Source organism: Cavia porcellus, unplaced genomic scaffold, assembly GCF_034190915.1.
Source record: "Cavia porcellus strain 051 isolate PalLab524CR breed Dunkin Hartley unplaced genomic scaffold, mCavPor4.1 scaffold_4, whole genome shotgun sequence".
Lineage (NCBI taxonomy): Eukaryota > Metazoa > Chordata > Mammalia > Rodentia > Caviidae > Cavia > Cavia porcellus.
Genome location: NW_026947487.1, coordinates 45,728,143 through 45,748,577, shown reverse-complemented (window position 1 = coordinate 45,748,577; position 20,435 = coordinate 45,728,143). Strand labels below are relative to the sequence as shown.

The following is a 20,435-nucleotide window of genomic DNA, read 5'->3' as shown; positions in this document are numbered from 1 at the left end:
CCCAGGTGAGGCAGAAGCACAAAGCAGCACTGACATGCTGCAGGAAAGCTGGGTACCCCGCAGCCTCTCATGGGTGCCATGCTGGCAGGATGCTGGGATTGGAAGACAAGCTGGGTCACCCTGGGATTCAGTGCAGGGACTCAGAAACCTGAAAGTGGGCTCTCTGCAGGGCCTATTTGGAAGGGTTGGGGGAGGGCCAACTGAAGAGCTCTGAAGGCCTAAGTTCCAAGTAGATTTGTGACACTATGACAGGTTGAATAATAACATCTTTTGCATGTTTCTTTACTCCTGAGTGTATGTTTTGCAATCAAGACATACAAGCATCTGCCAGTTTCTGAAGGATATGATCCTTGAGTGAAATTACAGAGCAAATAAAAGCTTTTTGCTCCTATTAAAATTCATCTGAGTCTTAAGTGGTACAGAAGAAAAGCAAGAAGAGTGCATGCTGCTGTCAGTCTAATAAACATTCTGGGCAGAGGGACTATTTATCAGTGTTGAATTGTACCTCCAGTCCTTCATTAAATCTATGGGGGTGGGTAAAGGAGGAGAAGGGGAATATAATTGGGCCAAATTGCACAGTTTTAGTATCTGTACTCTGTCTGCCTTGCAAAGGAAAATCCAGGATCACTTTAGGAATGAGAGTTAATGGAAAGTTACTTTTCTAAGGGGCATCACCCTGGGATGCTCCTTCTAATGGTCTGGTCAGCATTGAGCCTCCTTATTAGTTTTCAATGTAATACACAGATTCCACCCCCCCCGTTTTGTGCACAGTTTGACTTCAAAGTATATACTCTGATTTTAAGAAAGTTATCTGTAAATACTGAAGAGAATAATACAGTGTATGGTCTTTCACCAGAGCGTATACATTTAAGAACTAATTTTAGCTAACTTATATTACAGATAAGCCTGAATAAAGTCCTAAGGCTGTATTCAGCACCATTTCTCCCCAGAAATTACTAGATCCAGACTCACACTGGATTCTCTTACTATTTTTATAATTTTCATATCTTCTGGATTCCTTTCACTGTAGGGCTCCTGCTTTGCTTGGAAAGAGATGTAAAAGAGTCATCAAACTCAATGCCTTTAGATGCAGGCTTTGTTACTGATGAGATGTTCTTTTTCTTTTGTATTTGTTTATTGTTCTTAAATCTGTTTGGGGATAAGCGACTTATTGTAATCACAAGTAAAAAATAACAGTGGAGTAAACTCCTCAGGAAAAGCCTGGCTGCACACAGTTGGCTTAGAAATGACCTCTCTGAATATAAAGAGGGGAGGCACAGAGAAAGTTCTCTTCTTAAGATTACCTTTGATGTTGTCCTGACCCTGCCTGCGTCCCTGTGCCCACACAAACACCCTCTTGGTGACTCTTGTGATGCTCATGGGGCATGTGCCTAGCTGCAACCCAGAGGGTGCAGCATATGGGGCCATCCATGTGAACAGTCTAGTGAAAACTGGAAGCCTTTAATACCCCAAAAGAAGTAATTTAAAAACAGACACAGGGCTGTCAGAACTTCTGATCAAAATTGATAGCTTGTGGTTTCTTTGGATTCTTTGAGAACCTAGAACAACTAGGTGAGCGAGTTCAGGAAAGTGCCCTACGGTGACTTTGGGGTTCAAGTTCAGTTTTTTGGATGGTGCACTGAAAAAACCCCTCGGGTATGCAAAATTCCCCAGAAAGAAAAGATTTTGATTTTCTGTTGTCTTCAAGCAGAAAAATCACATGATTGATATTTTCAGGGTGTGCAAGTTCAAGGCCTAGAAGGCAGACAAGATGGACAAGCGAGCTCTGAAAGATGTCAGGGTTTCACCCTGTGTAGGTCAGGAGGAAGCAGCTGAAGAATGAGAAGCTGCTTGTTGGTGGGACTGGTGGTGTACAGTGGAGCTGGAAGTGGATCCGGGCCAGGCTCCCTAGCAAATGGAACTTCACTAGGCTGACTTTGGGGAGCTGTTCTCCAAATCACCATTACATGAATAGAAAGTTGTTGAAAATACTTTGCCATGTCACTTTGAGCAGAGAACAGGTTTAGCCTGCACCAGCTCTTCAATCCATAATGTGACAACAATGGAAAAGAATGAGGTTAGCTAATAAACCAGTTATGTAAAGTCACCCCCAATCTAGATCTCCTAGCAATTAATTTTATGGTATCTACAATGTGAAAGCATGTCTAACAAGAAAATTTCTCCCAAAAAAGAAAGAAAGAAAATGAATCAAAATGAATCAAAGAAAGAAAGAAAATGAATCACAGCAGATGTGAAAGGCACAAGCAGAAAACCACAAGAACTCAGTGCTGCTCTTTAGGAAAAGCTCTGCTCAGGTGGGCACACAGAACAGACTGCCATCCTGCTCAGTCCTTGGTTCATTTAGGACGCGCGCCTCCTTAAGGAGTTTGAGTTTATGTTTGGTTTCTTTTCCAAGACCTCTAGAGGGCCTAGTGATTGTACCGACCCCACTGGCTACTGTTCTGGTATGCTTACATACAGTGGTTTCAGCTGGAATTTCAGAATCTCTTAAAGTGAGCTCACCTCTATTTCCACTTTCAAATCATTCTTCCAGTGACAACCAGGATATGTACAGTCAATCAATTACTAATTTTTTTCATGTCAATTACTGACCATCTAACCTATATGGAAGAGTCAAAGGCCAGTGATGAACCTTTACTATAAGTTATTTTACATTGATTATCTTCACATCTTGAAGCACTGGCCCAAAAACTATGCCTGACCTTTTCTAAGCATGGTGGCAGACACATTTTCTTTCAAAGGCTCTCTTCCTTTACAAGGTTTTACATCTTCTGGCCCCACAAGGCTTAAGCAGTAGGCTGCATCTTTCTTTCCACGGTATGAAAGCAAATGCTCCAGCAGTCCCCAAAGGTCTACTTCCCTAACTCAGAGCTGCAAAAAATGATCACTGTTTTTAACGTGACAGAAGTAATGAACTACACAATGACACATTGTTAAAAACATGTCAGAAAACATTTAAGTGGAATCAGAATTTTAATTTATCAGTTAACACTTGCAGGAAAACACGCCAAGGTCCAAAGCTACACACAATGCACTTCCCTCTCTCTGCACATAGGGCCTAGTAGTCGATTCCTAGAAAAAACAATTTATCTCCAAGAAACTGTTCTAAACACACAGAATCAAAGCCTGAGACAGTCCTCTTGGCGTCACAGCTCAGGCAAAGGTGAAAGGAACAGAGAGCAGTGAAAGCACTGGGCCTGGCAAGCCCCAGCCCCGTACAGCTGCAGTGGTGGAGCAGTCTGTTAGCATAATGCTGTGACGACTCCATCAGCACAGTCTCAAGGTAGCTGTCAATCAGGATGCATCATTTAATTCAACAGCACTCGGAGGACTTTCTCCTACAACCCACATGACAGCATATCTACAGCTCTATTTATATCAGCGCCCAGTTGTGTTTACAACGCTGTAGTAATTAGAAAAGATGCAACAGGCAGCAATATTATTGAGATTTCCATTTTGCAGTAGTGCCCGGTAAAGTGTGATCTTGCCTCACAGAGTCAGGCTAAATGACAAAAGGCTATTTTCTTCAATCTCCCAGCTCTGACAGCACTTCATTTGCAGCTATCTATAATTAGATTAATGGTGTAGTGCAGCACAAAGCAGGCCCACTTCACATCAGATAGCATATGAATTAGGACAAACACTTATTTCAATTCCAGGCAGAGAAAGCAATGACTGGGGTATTTAGCATACCCTTTATGGTGGAATGAGATGTTAATTGTGTACCATTACCTCTAAACTGCTTGCTTGTTGTATAAATCACTGTGCTAATTGATGCAGAGATAGAAATGTAGCCACAGGCAAGAGAGCAAAGGAATGAGAGCTGAAGATGGAGGATAAGGGATTATCGAATAAAACCATATGGAGATGAAGTTCCTTTGAAACCTCTGCTTTCTGCCCACAAGCGGGATTTCTTTAAGTACAGTAAAACTTCAACACTGGGAAAGAAAAAAAGCCACTTTTTACAAGTACAAATTTCTTGTAAAAAAAAAAAAAAAAGTTTTGGCAGCCAGAAGTCCAAATTAACAGGTATATGAAATATGCTCTTTCATCGTGCTTTTAACTCATAGGTTAGTAAGTAATACCTGTAAACTACCAGGAGCACATGTTTTTGACCTATCAAAATAAAGTCATCCCCAATATTTCTAGAGATAAAAACAAAACAAAAAACTACGCTAGTTTGCATCTGTTATCTACTCTATGTGAAACACTTACTTGGAGTGTGAATCCACAGAGCACATTTTTTTCAGCCACTGATACACTGACTCTAACACTGTAGTCAAAATCCTAAAATCGGACTATTTTAGTTCATGATTTCACATAGTAGGAAGAAACTTCAAAGGAGACTTCTTGTTCTAAAACTAGCAAAATAAATAAAAGTTTACAGTAATTTAACAACTCCAGTCTTTTATCTTTTTGTGCTCCTAGTCCTCTTAAAAATGTCCTAAGAAAAGCAACTCAACAGCTCTTATTAGGGTAAAACAAGGGTCTGAAAAACACAAATATAAAAACCAAATGCTGAACACAAGTCAAAGCATGAGCGACCTAAAGATAAATGTGCCCTTGGGAAATCCAGTGCACGTGCCCTGTGTATGTGTTCATAATTTTTTAATAGCAAGACAACAGTAAGGTGCAAATTACTGCTGTGCACTTTTTCACAAATTCAGCTGCTTGGTAATTAGCACTGTTATAACAATTTTACACAAAGAACAAATGCACTAGAGCAATTAATAGTTCAAATTCTCAACTTCAGAGTAACAGTTAATATATCTGCTTCTCCCAAGTGCACCATTCAGAAATATTGTGTACAGTTTAGCCTTGCGAACTGCAAGTACTATTTGCAAGAAAATAGAACAATGTGCTAAGAAAATAGAATGTCTGTTTAAGTTATTGTGATCAGAACTTGGGAGAGAAGAGCCCAAGCTTCTTTGCTAGAGTGCCACAGTCATTGCCTGTCATTACCTTACACAGTGGCCTTTATATATATCTCATTGCTGAACCAAGGACACCTGTACTGTACTTCAAATTTAGAAGCTTCAGGTTTGGCTCACATGATAAGTAGTATTTTTCAAAACTACAAAGAAGCATCAAAATCCTATGAAATGAAATGAAAAGTCAGCAGAATAGGGCTGGAGTATATATATACAGCTTAGTGGCACAGTGACCCATTCTGAGTAAGATCCTGTACTGTGGGGGAAAAATTTAAAAGTCACCAAAACAAATAGTATGAGCTACTCTGAAACAAGCTCTCACAAGGGTGAAGCTAGATAACACAAATGGAAATACAGTGGAGAAAAGATCTGGAAGCAGAGTTAGACCAGTTCAAGGAGAGGCAGATTGTAGAGACAGAAAAAGAACTTGGGAAACAGAGTTAGAGGAATCAGGTAGAATCAAGATGGGAGATGTATATGTACCAAACCTAGTAGAATGTAATTAGCATGAATTGCAAATATATAATACAAATAAACTAGAGCAGGACTCTTGAAGAATACCAGCAATGTCAGTGTTTACAGGAGAAAATAGGTGGTTTATGATAATGCATCTCTGTTTCCCAATGTTTGCTTGCTTTAACTGAAAAATAAGCACAAGGTAAATCAGTTAAATAGCTGTTTACCGACATAAAATTGGTAATGCTGATGTTGTAGTGCCATAAAATGTCACCATAATGTCACTTTCAACACTTATCCACTGGCATTTATGAATCAATCTATTTTCAAGGTTTTATTTTGTAATTGCAAATTTGGCTGTTGAATTTAAGTTGTTTTGTTTTGTTCTGCACTGTGAGGGACTGATCTCAGGCATGGAGCATGCAGTCCACACTCACCGACTGTCCAAGCCCTGCACTTCAGTCTCCCTGGACCAATTGGTGTGCCACAAGAAGTCACAACAGAAGTGAGCAACAATCTTGATTTTTGTGGGAAAAATTATAGAAACAGAAGTGAGCTTTTAAAAATTCCAACAAAACCAAAGAATAAAAATACATGAAGCCCATTTCAGCAAGTTGTTTTTCAAAATTCTTGCTACAAAAGATAGTTTTCTTAGAGAAAAGAACTATCTTAAAATGAATATCAAGAACTCAAAGGAATGAATGAGTTAGTAAGCTTGTGAGTATCTCTGGCTTATTCCAAAATGACAATTCTGGGGCTGAGGATATAGCTTAGTGGCACAAACATCTGCCTGGCAAGTGCAAAGTCCTGAGTTTAATTCCTGGTACAGAAAGAAAGAAGGAAGGAAGGGAGGAAGGAAGGAAGGAAGGAAGGGAGGGAGGGAGGGACGGAGGGAGGGAGGGAGGAAAGAAAGAAAAGTAAGAGAGAGAGAGAATTCATCTTTGGTGAAGAAAATATGGGGATGTTTGTCAATACAAAGCTCTAAAAGTCTTTCCCTGTTCTTTGTTTCTGTAATGAGAAACACAAGTCTCTGTCCAGTTCTACTCGCCTAAATAACTTTTCCTCCTTTAACAATAATGCTGAAAATTAGACATTAAGCCCAGCCCTCAATAACAGGATTTATTTCCTCTGTTGTGCTTGGTTACTGTGTCACTAGAGCCACTTCCATTGTAAAACAGACCAGGACATGGGAGCAGGATGACAGCCTCCATACAGAAGGGAAAACTATTGCCTTGGCTTCTAAGGATGACAAGGCTCTGGTGGGAAAGGAGCTTTCAGAAGTCCTAGGGGTCTCACAGGGAGCCAGTCCTGAGGATGGTGACCTCCCCAGGGCTCAGTGCTGAGGAGCTGTGGTGTTCAGGTACTCTGAGGATAAAGAGGGCCCAGCCCCTACCTGACCCAGGCTAACAAGGAGGCACATACGCCGCAAAAGCAATTTGCTGGAGTAGGTGGCACTTTCCCCTCCACAAAGGCAAGTCCCTTTACAATGAACTGTATGGAGCTCACAGAACAGAACACAAGCATTCTGTTTGATCAGGAGTCTAAGTGACACATTATGACTATAATGAGTAATTTTTTTCTTTTTACACGAGAAAAATATTATAGATCTTTGAAAGCCCTGTACTCAATTATGTAACAATACCAACATCTGTTAACAGTGCAGGCTGTTTTTATTCTGGAGCCTGAATTGTTTTATGAAATTATGAGTTTATAAGGTATTTGGTAAACCAGTAAGAAGGTACTTTTTAAAAGTATTATGTAATTTGGGGTACAATGAAGTGTTCTTTTGAGGATCTATAATTAGAGCAGCATCAGCTTACAGAAAAGTACAGGAAATGTTATAACAACACAATTATGTAAACAGTCGCACAGGTAGGGAATGTACCATTTTGTTATGCCCCCCCCCACTTTTCTTTCTCTTTTACTTGAATTTTGTTTTGCTCACCTCAAGTTTATTCTGTCTGAGGTGTAGAACAAATGACTCCGAGGTAGGGTAGGTGAGGAGGTTGGCCTCTGTATAGTTTTTTAGTCCTGAGCTAGAGCACCAGAGGCCTGACAAGCGTGTCCGTGCCCTACCTCCTCAACACACTGCTGGCTTAATGTACAGGGTTTCTGTCTTTGTTTTCTGGTACCAGGTGTGGGACGCAGGGTCTCACGTATGCTAGATGACTACTGTACCACTGAGCTACAGCCTAGCCTATTTTGTTTTACTTTGGGAGAGAGTCTCTCTAATTTACCTCCCTGTTCTCAAATTTGTGATCTTCCTGCCTCAGTCTCTCAAGTAGCTAGGATTACAGCTGTACAATCCTACACTCATCACACTCACTTGTGTGGAGTTTTTAAATAATGTATATTTTAATATTATGAATTGATTGAAGTTTAGAATTAAACATGCCAAATTGGCAAGTTCAAAAGCCAAAATACATAAAGGCAAAGCAAACGAAACTACAGATGACTATGATACGAAGCAGCAAACTGTTGGCCAAGAGAATCACATTAGAAAACCCCCTTCACACATTGGTCATGAGTAGTAGAGATGGCTTAGCAATTCTGCAGCCCTTTGCAAATTCCAACTCAGCCCAGGCTCTGAAATGGACTGCAGGTTGTGCACTGCACAGGACAAATGGTGGATGAGATCTGCAAAGCCATGTAGTCAATCTGGAAAAAGGAGATATGGCCCCCATATTGGACACAGCAGTAAGTGAAAGTCAAATTCTTGAAGCCAACTAGTGTGAGTCTGACATTCTAACAAGATGTCATTTTTTGATCCAGTGACCAAACTTTTCAGAACAAATTTCATCTCTTAGGCTGGGTGTGGTGGCACCCACCTGTAATCCTAGTACTTGGGAGGCTGAGGCTAGAGGATCACATGAGTTCAAGACTAGCCTGGACTTCAGCTCTTAATATATGTCCTGAATAATTGTGGTGAGGATTAAATGAACAAAGATTTACAAAGCACCTTGCAAATCCCCAACCGTAACTGTTCAAATATTCTGTCCAATCTCCTTTCCAAACATCTGATTGTCAAGAATGAGGTAGTTGTGAATCCCATTTGTTTATATTGTATACTGCAGAACATCATGAATTAGCAATTTCTAACTGTAGTTCTATCTCTGAAGCTTGACATTTCTGAGCAAAAAGATTAATTCTTCAAACAGCACAGCTGACTCTAAGATCAAGGAAAGGACTATTTGTTCTAATCCTACAAGAACTTCTAGATCAGATGGTATAAGACTCAGTGCGTGTCCTTCCCTTAGACATTTAAAGAGGCACACAATGAATCAGAGGAATAGTTTGGCTCATTCATTCATTCATCAACTACTTAACAAGTACTTCTGGGTATTGTGAGAATGCAAAGTAAATAGGAAAACATGGCTCTGGCTACAAACACCACAATCTGGCCCAAGGAAAAAAGTATTTATTAAAATGCATGAGTGTTACTAAGAATGTGGTTGATATGACACAGGTTTTTATTTTAGCACCTTTGAATGAAAACCCCTAGGTTAGTAGGCAGTAATAATTTAATGTTTAGGATCTAGAGTGAGACTACTTAGATTTGACATCTAACTCCTCGTCTCAGAGGCTTGAGAACATTACTTAAATTCTCAGATTCCTTATTTGCAAATTGTGGATTTTAAGTGTGCCTACTTTACAAGGTTGTCCTGAGGATTAAGTGAGTTTTTATATGAAGAAGGGTTAGAATACAGAAATGCCATGTAAGGGGCCGGGGATTTAGCTCAGCGGCATAAGCGCCTGCCTTGCAAGTGTGTGGTCATGAGTTTGATCCCCGGTAACGATAAAAAAAAAAAGAAAAAGAAATGTAATGTGTCACGGTTTATGTTTGTGTCCCCCAGGCCTCAGGAGTTTGCATTGTTCATTTGTGATGGTTCATTGTATAGTGCTTGCATTGATGGTGTCAGTGCTCCACCCACATAGGGGTGGAGCCAGGATGTGATGTAATGGCAGGAGGAAGGTGTGTTTTTCTCTTTGCTGGTTCGAGCTTGCTGTCGATGCCTGCCATGAACTGCGGTCCAGCCATGCCCGCCTGCCTTGGAGCCAACTGAGTGTGGACCTCCAAAAACTGTAAGAAATAAACCTTTCCTTTCCCAACTTGAGCATCAGGTATTTTGTCTCAGCGATGATCATAAAGTAACTAAGATATCATGTAAGTATTTAACAGGCATTATATGCATTATAACAACTGTTTTTGTATTTGTTACATGCCTAAAGCATGAAAATCAGTGATAATTTGAATACAAGAATGCTTACACAGAAGAGGATTTCGAGCAAATTCGTTTTCTTTGTACATGCACATCTTTCCTTTCTGTCTCCTTTCCTTCCTTTTCCCTCCATGCCTCCTTTATACAGCATCCTGCTAAATTTCCCAGACTGGCCCTAATTGCTTGCTTCCCTCTTGCTTCCCAAGCACCTGGGATGATGGTGTACTCTACCACACCAGGCTTGTGCACACTCACTTTGAGGAAATCTCCAGACATCTAATGTTGCTCTATCCTCCCTCTGCATGATGATCTCAGAATGCTGCAGAATAGAGTCCCCTGGCCCTTTGGGCCTCTCTTCCCTTATCAGCTCCCTCCTCCTTAAGAACAAAGGAGTCCAGGTATAATCACAAATTCAAGGCCCTGGGTTGTGGGAGTCTTGGTGGAGGAGATAATGGTTAAACTGTCTGCCCAAAAGTACATAGGCTCTATACAAAATGAATGGTTAAAAGACAGGAAGTTTAGATTAGTGACACATACTGTGTCTGGCCAATGTCTGTCCTCTTCCCCTGAGTAAAATTGCCACCCCTGAGACAGCTCCTTGCCCAAGCTGTTTTTTTCACATACTCTAATATTCTAAATAAAGGAGAGTTCTCAGCATCGGGTTTCTCCTGGGAGAACCGTTAATGCTGGGTGCTCTCAGTTGGGATAGCCCTTCTGGGCTTCTCAGTGATCAAACTAAGTCTTGTTTCTGAGTAATCATTCATCTCTGTGCCAACATAATCACACACTGCAACTCTGGGTAAGCCTTACCATAATTTCTACCACCACTTTCAAGGCTCCCTAAAAATTCAGGTTCTCTAGCAGCTCCCTAGCTTCCTCTTTTCTCAATTTTTTTTCCTTTGTTCTAATTATCTTCAACAGTGTGACTTTTCTGCATATAACAGATCCCCTTACCTAGTTGTAATCAATGTTCCCTCCACAAGAATGTTCCCTAAACCTCTATCCTTCACTTCCCAAAGAGGTACATTTTTCTCATATCTTAACTATATAAATTGTAGCCAAACCATGATTTTCAGAGTTTAGAGGGTCCAAAATGCCAAAAATAACTTCTAAAAGCTTTAGTCACAGAAGTGAAGATCATTTCCCTGGAGACTAATTGAAAATGACAGCACTAACACTTTCACCATTACAATTAAATAATGCAACACAGAAGCCCATGAAATAAGACTTGGATATATCCTCTGTGCCTATAACCCTGAGACCAGAAGTCCTGAATGTCACCTGTTCTGCTGCCCTGCAATGCTTTCCTCTGAGTTCAAAGCACACAGTAGGCAGAGACTGGGGAAGTAGGCTGGGCTGGTCCCTGCTGGCCCCACTCCATGGCATCTATCTTCATTAATGTGTCCTAGATCAGTGGCTGGGCCTCTGATTCACAGGCTCAGAAACTGAATTCCTCTGAAACTGATCCTGCAAGTGGATCATCTGTAGCCAGATAGGTCCTGTCTTGTAAAACTCACAAGAAACAAATGTGGAAATGATCTTACAAATTTACCATTCCACAAAGATTTGTACAGACAACTAGAACATCCCTGTCTGTAAGACAGATATGTAAGGTAGTGAGTGGCTGTTTGATAAACATGGAAAAGGCAGAAGAGGAATCACCTGACCCTGAAAAGTGCTTTCCAAAAGCCAAGGCAGCATAAGCAGAGCTGCTCGCACTAGATGTACAGGAAAGTCTGTAAGGCTTGTAAAACAGGACATGGCCTTGGCGCCAGGTCAGCTGGGCAGTCTCAGGTTTCTAACATGCTCCCTGGGAGACATTGTTCATGCCTCACACACTGAGTAGCCTGAGGCCTTCTGCACTCTTGGTGTGGTCTTTACAAGTGGAAGACAGCCCTGGTCTGGACTCAGCTAGAATATGCTGTGAAAGACTGCCTGGTTTGTCTTTTATTTGGGAAGGAAGATTGGAGAGGCACATTTTCTCTTGCTACGTAATAATCATAAATCAACCTAAAATGTTAGGAATATAGGCATGGGGTGCTAGAAGACAGGTTTGGTTCCTGAATTGGTGTGGCCTTGTTATAACCTGTATGTAGAGGTTCCTCCCAAAGCATCATGTGGTCATAGTTGGGGCTTTTCAGAGGTGGCTGGATTCTAGGGTTACACTACTAGGATCAAGGGTATATATCACTGGGATGGAGGGTGTGATGCTGGGACTGATTCATGGTGTGATTAAACATGCCCAAAGGGTGGGTAGCCTATATAAGAGACAAAAGAGGGTTGCTGCTGATAACTAGTTGCTTGTTTTCTCCTCTGCCATGCCACCTTAGAGCCAGCCAACTATGAACTAAAACCTCTACAAACTGTGAGTCAAACAAACATTTCCTCCTTTAACCTCGGGCACCAGGTATTTTTTTCTCAGCAACAATAAAGTAACACAGGCCAACAATGTGCTGTTTTACTTTCTAAGCCTCAGTTCTCTCATTTGTTAAATGTAAAGAATACTGCTTGTCTTGTAGAACTTTTAATTGCAGTTAAATATATGTAAATCTTCTTTCAGATTTGATGAGGATATAGCTCAGTTGTAGGACAGTGCCTAGTATGTGCAAGGCCCTGGGTCAGTCCCACCCAGTCAGCACCAAAAAAAAAAAAAAAAAAAAAGGAAAAACCTTGAATGAGCTAGTATTGTAAACTGGCACGATGCACAACACACACATAGGGGTCTGCGGTGAGTGGTCACAGTTCCAACCCATGCAATTTTCTGAACTGTGTAACCCTCAAAACTCACATGCTGTGCTAAGCTCCATGAAGCTATATTTGGAGACAGGACCCATAAAGGAGTAAACAGGGTTAACAGAGTCATACAGTTGAGGCCCTATCCAATAGGGCTGATGGCCTCATAAGAAGAGGAAGAGATGCCAGGAACACTTGCCAAGGCTGTGCCTGGTCACAGAGAGAAGAGGATCCCTGGTAAGCCAGGGAGGCCTCAGGAGAAACCAGCATGCTGACACCTTGCTCTTACCACTGTAGGAGAATAAAGTTCTGTAGTTTAGATCATACAACCTGAGCTAAGACAACCAACCCTGCCCACAGAAACTACATCTATGCCTGTATCTTTTGCCTGTATCCAGTTTTAACCATTTGATGATCTTAACCATTTGAAGCCTAAGGAATGTTTTGGTGTTTACAGTTCCTGTCTCTTTAACTTTTCTTTCACCTCAGTGTTGCTGCCCTGAGTTTGAGCATATGGATATTACTTAGAAGGGTGACATCAGGGAAAGCAGCTATAGAAACTGAAGGCCTCCCCACTCCATAAAAAGAACCTTTGAGTGGGAAAGACCACAGTGCTTGAAGTGTTTTCTAGGAGAGATGTTCTCTTTAAATGCTTACAGATTCTAGAAACCAGCCTAGCTGCCCAAAATCTAGGTACTTTAATCTCTTGCTTTAAGAAAAAAAGGAAGCTAAAAGTCCTAGAAAAGATGGCAAAGTGACTTCAAATGGCATGTATATATTACACAGATGTAGTAACTATCAATCCCTTGAAAAACTTTAATATTAAAAAATTATAAACATGCCCCAAGAGAGAATTCTGGTCTTAATAAGTGATAACAAAGTGAAAGTGCTAGATCATGCAGCCCAAACAGGTCTGAAGTCTGCAGCAGGCTATTGCACCCTAAATAAGCTTGACTTTCATTTGATGTTCAGTCTTACTATTAATGTAACCAAAACATGAAGCCTCTAGTCACCCTGCCATTTTAGCACTAGTCACCCCAACCTGATAAAGGCCCCCAGAGAGAACGGATTAATCAGAATTGTCTACCTCCTTTCCTAGATGGGGAGACACCATTCCTTTTTTTTTTTTTTTTTTTCCTGGTAGTACTGGGATTTGAACCCAGGGCTTTGGTACTGAGCTACCATACCAGCCCTAGATGTTTCCACTTTTTATTTTGAGACAGGATCTTACTACACTGCTCAATCTAGGCCTGAATCTGTCCTCCTATCTTAGCTTTCCAGAGTTCTGGGATTACAAGGATGTGCCACCATACCTCGGGGAGATACCATTCTTATGCAGCTTTTACTTTAACTGAATCAGAAACTGATAATTTTAGGGAAGGCTACAAATACTGTCTTTTTAAAATAATGTTCTTCCATCCTTCTAATAGAAGTATGATTTATTTTATCTTTGAGATAGGGTCTTATTATGTAGTTCAGATGGCCTTGAATTTACTATGTACCCCAGGCTGACATTGAACTCAGCAACTGTCCTGCCTCAGCCTTCCCAGTGCTGAGATTGTAGTTCTGTGCCATCACACCCAGCTGATTTAATTAAATTTTCTTTCAAAACTCTTTTTTTTTTTTTTAGATTTTATTTAAGGAGAAAAAGAAAAAAAAAAACAGAAAAAGGGTACAAGTTACACAGAATTTCAGAAGAAATAAACAATAGGAAATCACTAGTTAATAGATTACATATTATCATCTTAGAAATAGCTGTTCAAGTTACAAAATTAAAGCAAATAAAGTGGACTTTCAAACAGTAAGACTGCAAACAGTTCTGTTCAATAATCCAACAAAATTCAGTAATATGGTTATCTATCTTATACACTTAAATATACATGCAGTTATATCCTTTAGAGCACTTTGTTTCCTTTCTTTTGTACAATGACAATTACACATTTTGGGTTTTATTACTCCCACAGTTCTTATTACTTTTTTTTGAAGAGAGTAAAACCAAATGTGACATAACCGAACAGAGTCAGTCAAATCAAAAGGATGGACATAATACATAATGTAAAAACAAAATACAAGGTGATCAACAATGGTTACCATACTGCCTCTTGCTATCTTAAAAAGAATTGCCTATATCATCAGTTATAATAAAATTGAACAAAAACAGTAAAGAATAAAATCAAAACATTGGAGACATTAGAGGACTTTAAAAGAAGATAATAGTCAACCAGAATGGGCGTCATAATGAATCTTATTGTCTTTGCAGTTGTTGCCTATACTTTCGAACTTGGTACTATCAAGCAAAGCAGAATAGAGGAAAATCAGTCAAAACAAGATGGTGAGGGCAATACAGAGTTTCGAATCAAGTTAATAGGAAATCAAAGTGGGTTACTATAATATATCCTGCTATTTTTTATTTATTTTTCCCTAGATTAAAAAGATAAAAATAAAAAAGTAAATAATTAAAAAAAAGAGGTTGAGATAAAAGAGGGCATAACAACAAAACAGCGCAGGTCAAAACAACCATTTAAGCAAAATAGTGTTTCACCACAAGATATACTGATATAAAAGTAGTTACCATAGTGTCTCTTTCCTTGAAATCTTTGAGTATAACTTTGTATACTATAGCACCAAACATATCAAACAATGTAAAACCATTCAAGAGAATGACAGTATTACAGGGTATTTAGAACCAACTATCAGAAAATGAACAATGGTTTCTGTATAATCTCACTGTCTATAAAAGTTTTTGTTTATATGATCACATATAATAAAATCCAATAAGATACAACCTGTTAAGACAGATGGAGACAGAAGAATAAAAGCTTGATGGGACTTCAAAGCAAGATGATACTAAATCAGCACTATTATGATGTCTTATTTTCTCCAAAATAGCTGTTCCTACCATCCAATCTTCTCTGCCTCATTTCTGTTGAGTTCTTTTTCTGTCGTTAGTTGTCAGTTTGTCTTCTTCATTTGGCTTTCTGCTCCATTCATTGTGGCCTCTGTGCCATGGTTTCTGGAATCTTGGTATTTTTTTTTTGTAGAATATCCTGCAATATTCTCTGTAGAGTTGAATTGGTGGTTGCAAATTCCCCTACTTCCTCTTTATTGTGGGTGCACCTTGTTTTTCCATCAATTTCTAGGGACAGTTGTGCAGGATATATCAATCTTGGCTGCAGGTTATTATCTTTCAAAGCTTGAATTATTTCCCTCTACGCTCTTTGTGATTTGATGGTTTGTGCCAAGAAGTCTGCTGTAAATCTGATGGGTCCCTTGTAAGTGATCTGTTTCTTGTCTCTGACAGTTTTTAATTTTTTTTTTTTTTTTTTTTTTTGGTCTTTTTCCTTTTTATCAGTACCAGGGATTGAAGTCACAACTGCCTGCTTGCAAGGCAGGTGCTTATGCCGCTGAACTAAATCCCCAGCCTCTAATATTCTGTTCTTATATTGGATTTCTGGAATTTTGATTATTATATGCTTGGGGGTAGTGCTGTTTGGGTTGTAGGTGGCTGGGGTCCTGTATGCCTCATACATCTGAGTATCTTTACCTTTTGCTAAATTAGGGAAATTCTCTTGGATTATTTCTGTGAATAGCTTTTGTAGTCCATTTGTTTGTGTCCCTACTTTTTCTTTTATGTTCTTATTCTTAAGTTATAGATCCTCTTATCATCTTCTAGCCTTTGTATTATTGCTGTTTGTTTTCTTGTTATTTTTAGGAAGTTTTTCATTTCATGCTACCACATTACAAATCTGCCCTCCAATTCCTGTAATCTATCCTTAGTTTCTTTCAAGCTTTTATGCCAGCTTTCGATAGTTTTTAGTTTCCTGATAATCTCTTTGAACCTGCTACACGTATTCTATGTTTTCTCTATTTTCTCCATCAAACAATTCTCCCCTTTTTTTCTGTTCTTCTATTCCACTATCTGTTTTTTCTTGGGCAGTGCTTAGCATTTCTCTAACTATTCTACTTATATCTTGTTTTATTTCATTAAATACTTCACTTTTGAACTCATCTATGAGGCTCTGGAGATATCACTTTATGTCTATTGGTGCCATGTCTGATATTGCATGTTTTCTGTCTTCCTTTGCACTTTCCTGGATCAGTGTTCTCAGGATTGAGGACTGAGGACCCTTTCTTGTAGCTCCCTCTTCCCATAGTTTTTGTTCCTTCCATACAAGCGTATATAGGAGGCTCAGTTTTTTTCTTTGTTGGTTACAGTTTGTTTGAATCCACCGGCTAGGTGTTACCGCCCACTGCAGTGTACAAGGGAGACACAGACCTGGGCAGCCTTTGCTGGGCCCGCCCCTCCAGGTCAACCTACCGAAGGCTTCACTGCTAGGTATACCACCAGGTGCTGGGACCTGGTTTGGGCTAGCATACTGGGTCTTAGTCAGCTGAGCCACCCAGGCCAAGCGCTCTGCACCAATCCCACTTGAGAGGGGAATATGCAACTAAAGTCACTGCAGCATCCTGTTCTGGCTAGTCTGCCTGGCCCCAGAATGTCCTTTGCTATGGAAGGGTCCCCGTTCCGCTCACTCACCGCAGGTCAATGCAGTGCTCCCTGCCAGTCCCACTCTCAACTCCGTGCGCCGATTCCCACTCTCAGAGCTTTCACGTGTCTCTCTCCCTGCCATGTGGATTTGGACCCAGCGGCGACAGCAGGAAATTCAAATCGCGGCTTCCAGTGGTGCGGGTTCCAGCTTCCGCGCTGAGATTTTATCTGTTCCTGTTATAGCACCGGGATTGCATTTCCAGTTGGTTTCTCTCAGCTTAGTTCATTCCTGGGTCCGCAGGGTATATCTCCCCTTGCTTAGGACTCCTCGCACCACACGATTCCTGGATTCTAAGTGGGGTATCTCAGAGAGCCTCCATAGCTGTTCTTATCTATCCTCCATGTTCTCTCTTTCAAAACTCTTTATTAGACATTTCTAGTGAGGCGACAGTAAATTCCCCACACCCTGGGAAAGTTTCAAGCAATATAAATTAGAAACAGATGACAAAGTTTTCTCTTTGCTTCTACTGTGGTATTCTGAAAAAGTCTCCTGTGAAATGAAAAACCATTTTAAGGTCATTTTATTAGAGTCTGTTTACACTGGGAAGTATGACAAAGGCCACACATGCTTTGTCTTGTTTTCATCACTGGATAGGATGGGACAAATGTGCTTTGTGATGGAAATATGGATGCAGCCTTCATAAGCCTACTTTGGAACACCTAGAAACATTGGTTCTTGGGCGAGCAGAGGATGCAGGCAAAGGGAGCTAACTTCAATAAGGGACCCTGTGTCCTGACACAAAAGTCCACATGACAGCCTCCTCCAGCTCGCCCATTACCCTGCCAGTAACAGGGCTTGGCCAGTACTGTGGAGATGTAAAATGGAGTTGTGTCCAAGAACGAATGGGGCACAGACCAGAAGAGAGTGTGTAGAACGTTAAATGCTCGCATCACCCACACATCCCCGAGGCTGATGTCTGGTCCCAGGAGTGGGCAGAGCAGCCATTTCTCCCTGCCTGATGCCCAATGGACAACCACTTCCTCCCAGGGCAATAAGCACACAGCTGCTGACAAAGAAGAAAGCTGCTTTTCTAAGCCTCTTTTGGGCACAACACAGGCTGAGGATACTGAGACTCAGTGAAGCACTTCTATGCTGAGCAAAAAGAAGCAGATTCTTAGCTTTCCTTGCACTGGCTGCACATCTGTAATTTTATGACTTGGTGAAAAGCCTCCATATGTTTCCATGTTACCACAACTCAGTCTTTCACAACAGCAGGAACTGACATCAGTGATTTCACACACAATGCTGAAGAATTCTTGTTAGTAGTCATTGCCAAGTTGTTGGAACCAGAAACAGAATCAATGCCTTGTTAAGAGGTTTGACAAGACACAAGGGCAGACAGAAGGCAGGATTTTCCCCATTGTAAGGAAATATACTAACATTAAACTACATTCACCTCAGGAAATATCACTCTGAAACAACTCAAAAGGGAGGAGTTAATTTTTAAGCATAATTTAAACAGTGTGATAGTTTAAACTAGAATAGTATTCTATTTTAAGGAATGCAGGAATGCAGTATTGATATATGCCACATCAATCTCAAAAATATTAAGTGAAAGCATCCAGACACAAAAGTCACCCAGGATGTGGTTCCATTTATATGAACATCTAGAACAGGAAACTCAGGGACAGAAGCAGGCTAGTGGTTTCCAGAGTAGAGTAAGAAGTCCTACTTAATGGGATAGGGAGTTTCCCTTTAGGGTAAAGAAGTTGTTAGGGAACTGACAGAGACCTTGGTGGCACAACAATGTGAATACACTAAATGCCACTGACTGTTTAAAACAGTAGTAGAGTACATGAATTTGAGTAAAAAAGAATATCATTTGTCCAAATGAACTTTCATTTTAAGGTTCTTCAGTCACTAATACGGCTATGGCTATTTCTGGTTAATACTCCCTCTCCTCTCCTCTCCTGTCCCCTCCCCTTCCCAGTCTCCTCCCCTTTGTTCTTTTTCTCCCCCCACCCCCATCTTCTTTACCAGACAGTAACCTCCATGAGGATAGAGTTTATAGTGCCTGGTACATAGAAAACACTCAATATTTGTGAATGAAAAGAGAAAAACTACACTTACTTGGGTCAGCCTACACATCTCCACCTCGGCAAGAGGAGGCAAATGGCAGACAGCTATGAAAACTGAAGCATAGAATTTCAGAGTTCTTTACCCCTTGATGGCTTTTAAGAGAAAAATTTACCATATCTTGGAAACCTCACTGAATTCTTCTAAAAATTTATTTTTGTCTGGATGTCATTGGAATTTAGACACAGTCTCTAACCCTTTTCTTGCTGACAATTATCACCCCTGTTCACCTCACAAGGATGATCTCATGGGTAGAAGAACAGAGGAAATGACTTGGCAGGAATTTAACTGAAGACTTTTGGAGAATGACAGGAATTTCTTGACAGGAGCCTGGAAAAAGTCCTGGCAGGTCTAATTATCTCTGCTACTATAGACTTTGGTGAGTAAGTACTTGCTGCTACTAAAATAAAACATTTTAAATTGCTGGCTATCAAAGAGAACAGAGTAATGACTCTGCTTTACTGGTACAAAATTTACAGTTCTAAAACAGTGGTTTCTCAGAAATGTACTTGAGGGCTAAAGCCAGGTGAACTTCTATTTTGTATGCATGATTTTTGCTTATTTTTTGCACACTCCTCCCCCAAAGTAGGATTAAATCCAAGGCCTGGCATACGCTGGCATACTCCCCACCACTGATCCATGTCCCTCCTTCCCTTTCTGTCCTTCCTTTTCTTCCTTTCTCCTTCTCTTCCTTTTACTCTGTCTCTCTCTTTTGCTTGCTTGCTTGCCTGCTTTCTCCAGCATCTTGCTCTGTAACCTAGGCTGGCCTGGGATTCTCTATGTAGTCCAGCCTGCCCTTGAATCCATGATCCTTTTGCTTCGGCCTCCCCAGGGTTGGATTAGAGGGCTGTACTACCACACTCAGCTTTAGCCTAGTTTTCATACTGAAGAAGTGAGAGAAAAATAGCAATATAATTTTTTTCAAAGATGACTTTTAGCATTTATGAGAAGGAAACCAATTTCTAGTGTTATCAAACTGAACACCATGATGATGTAACTAATGTGACTGGCAAATACTATGATTTCTCTCCCTAACCCCTCACTTTCCTACTATTTCCATATAACTGACTCCGTGTTAATTCTGGGAAAACAAAGTAAGAAACAGAAAAGAAAGGGAGCCCAGATCTGAGACACAAGAACAGAGCCTTCATTTCCGGCTCCCTATAGACTGAGTACTTTGAGTCTGTTATCTTGGATTCCATAAGATCTGTAAGATCAGGCCTGGAACTCCAGCTGCCAGACAGTGTGTTTTCCTAAACTTCATGGCTGGATTCACAGTTTCATATTCTAGAATATCTTCCCCACTTTCCTTTGCTTGATTGACTCATAATCATTCCTTAAGTCAGAGTGTGGTGTCACCATTCAAAGCCTCCCCTGAACATGTGGGTGGGGACATCCACTGGCCGGCTTTCATGGCCAGTTTTGTGGCCTGTACGCTGTTTTATCAT

General features: G+C 40.5%; 1 protein-coding gene across 5 annotated transcripts in view; it reads right to left on the bottom strand.

The window, feature by feature from the left end:
• The window catches only part of Pcca (propionyl-CoA carboxylase subunit alpha), a 402,547-nt gene that overhangs the window by 21,182 nt on the left and 360,930 nt on the right, over positions 1–20,435 (bottom strand). The window lies entirely within an intron of this gene.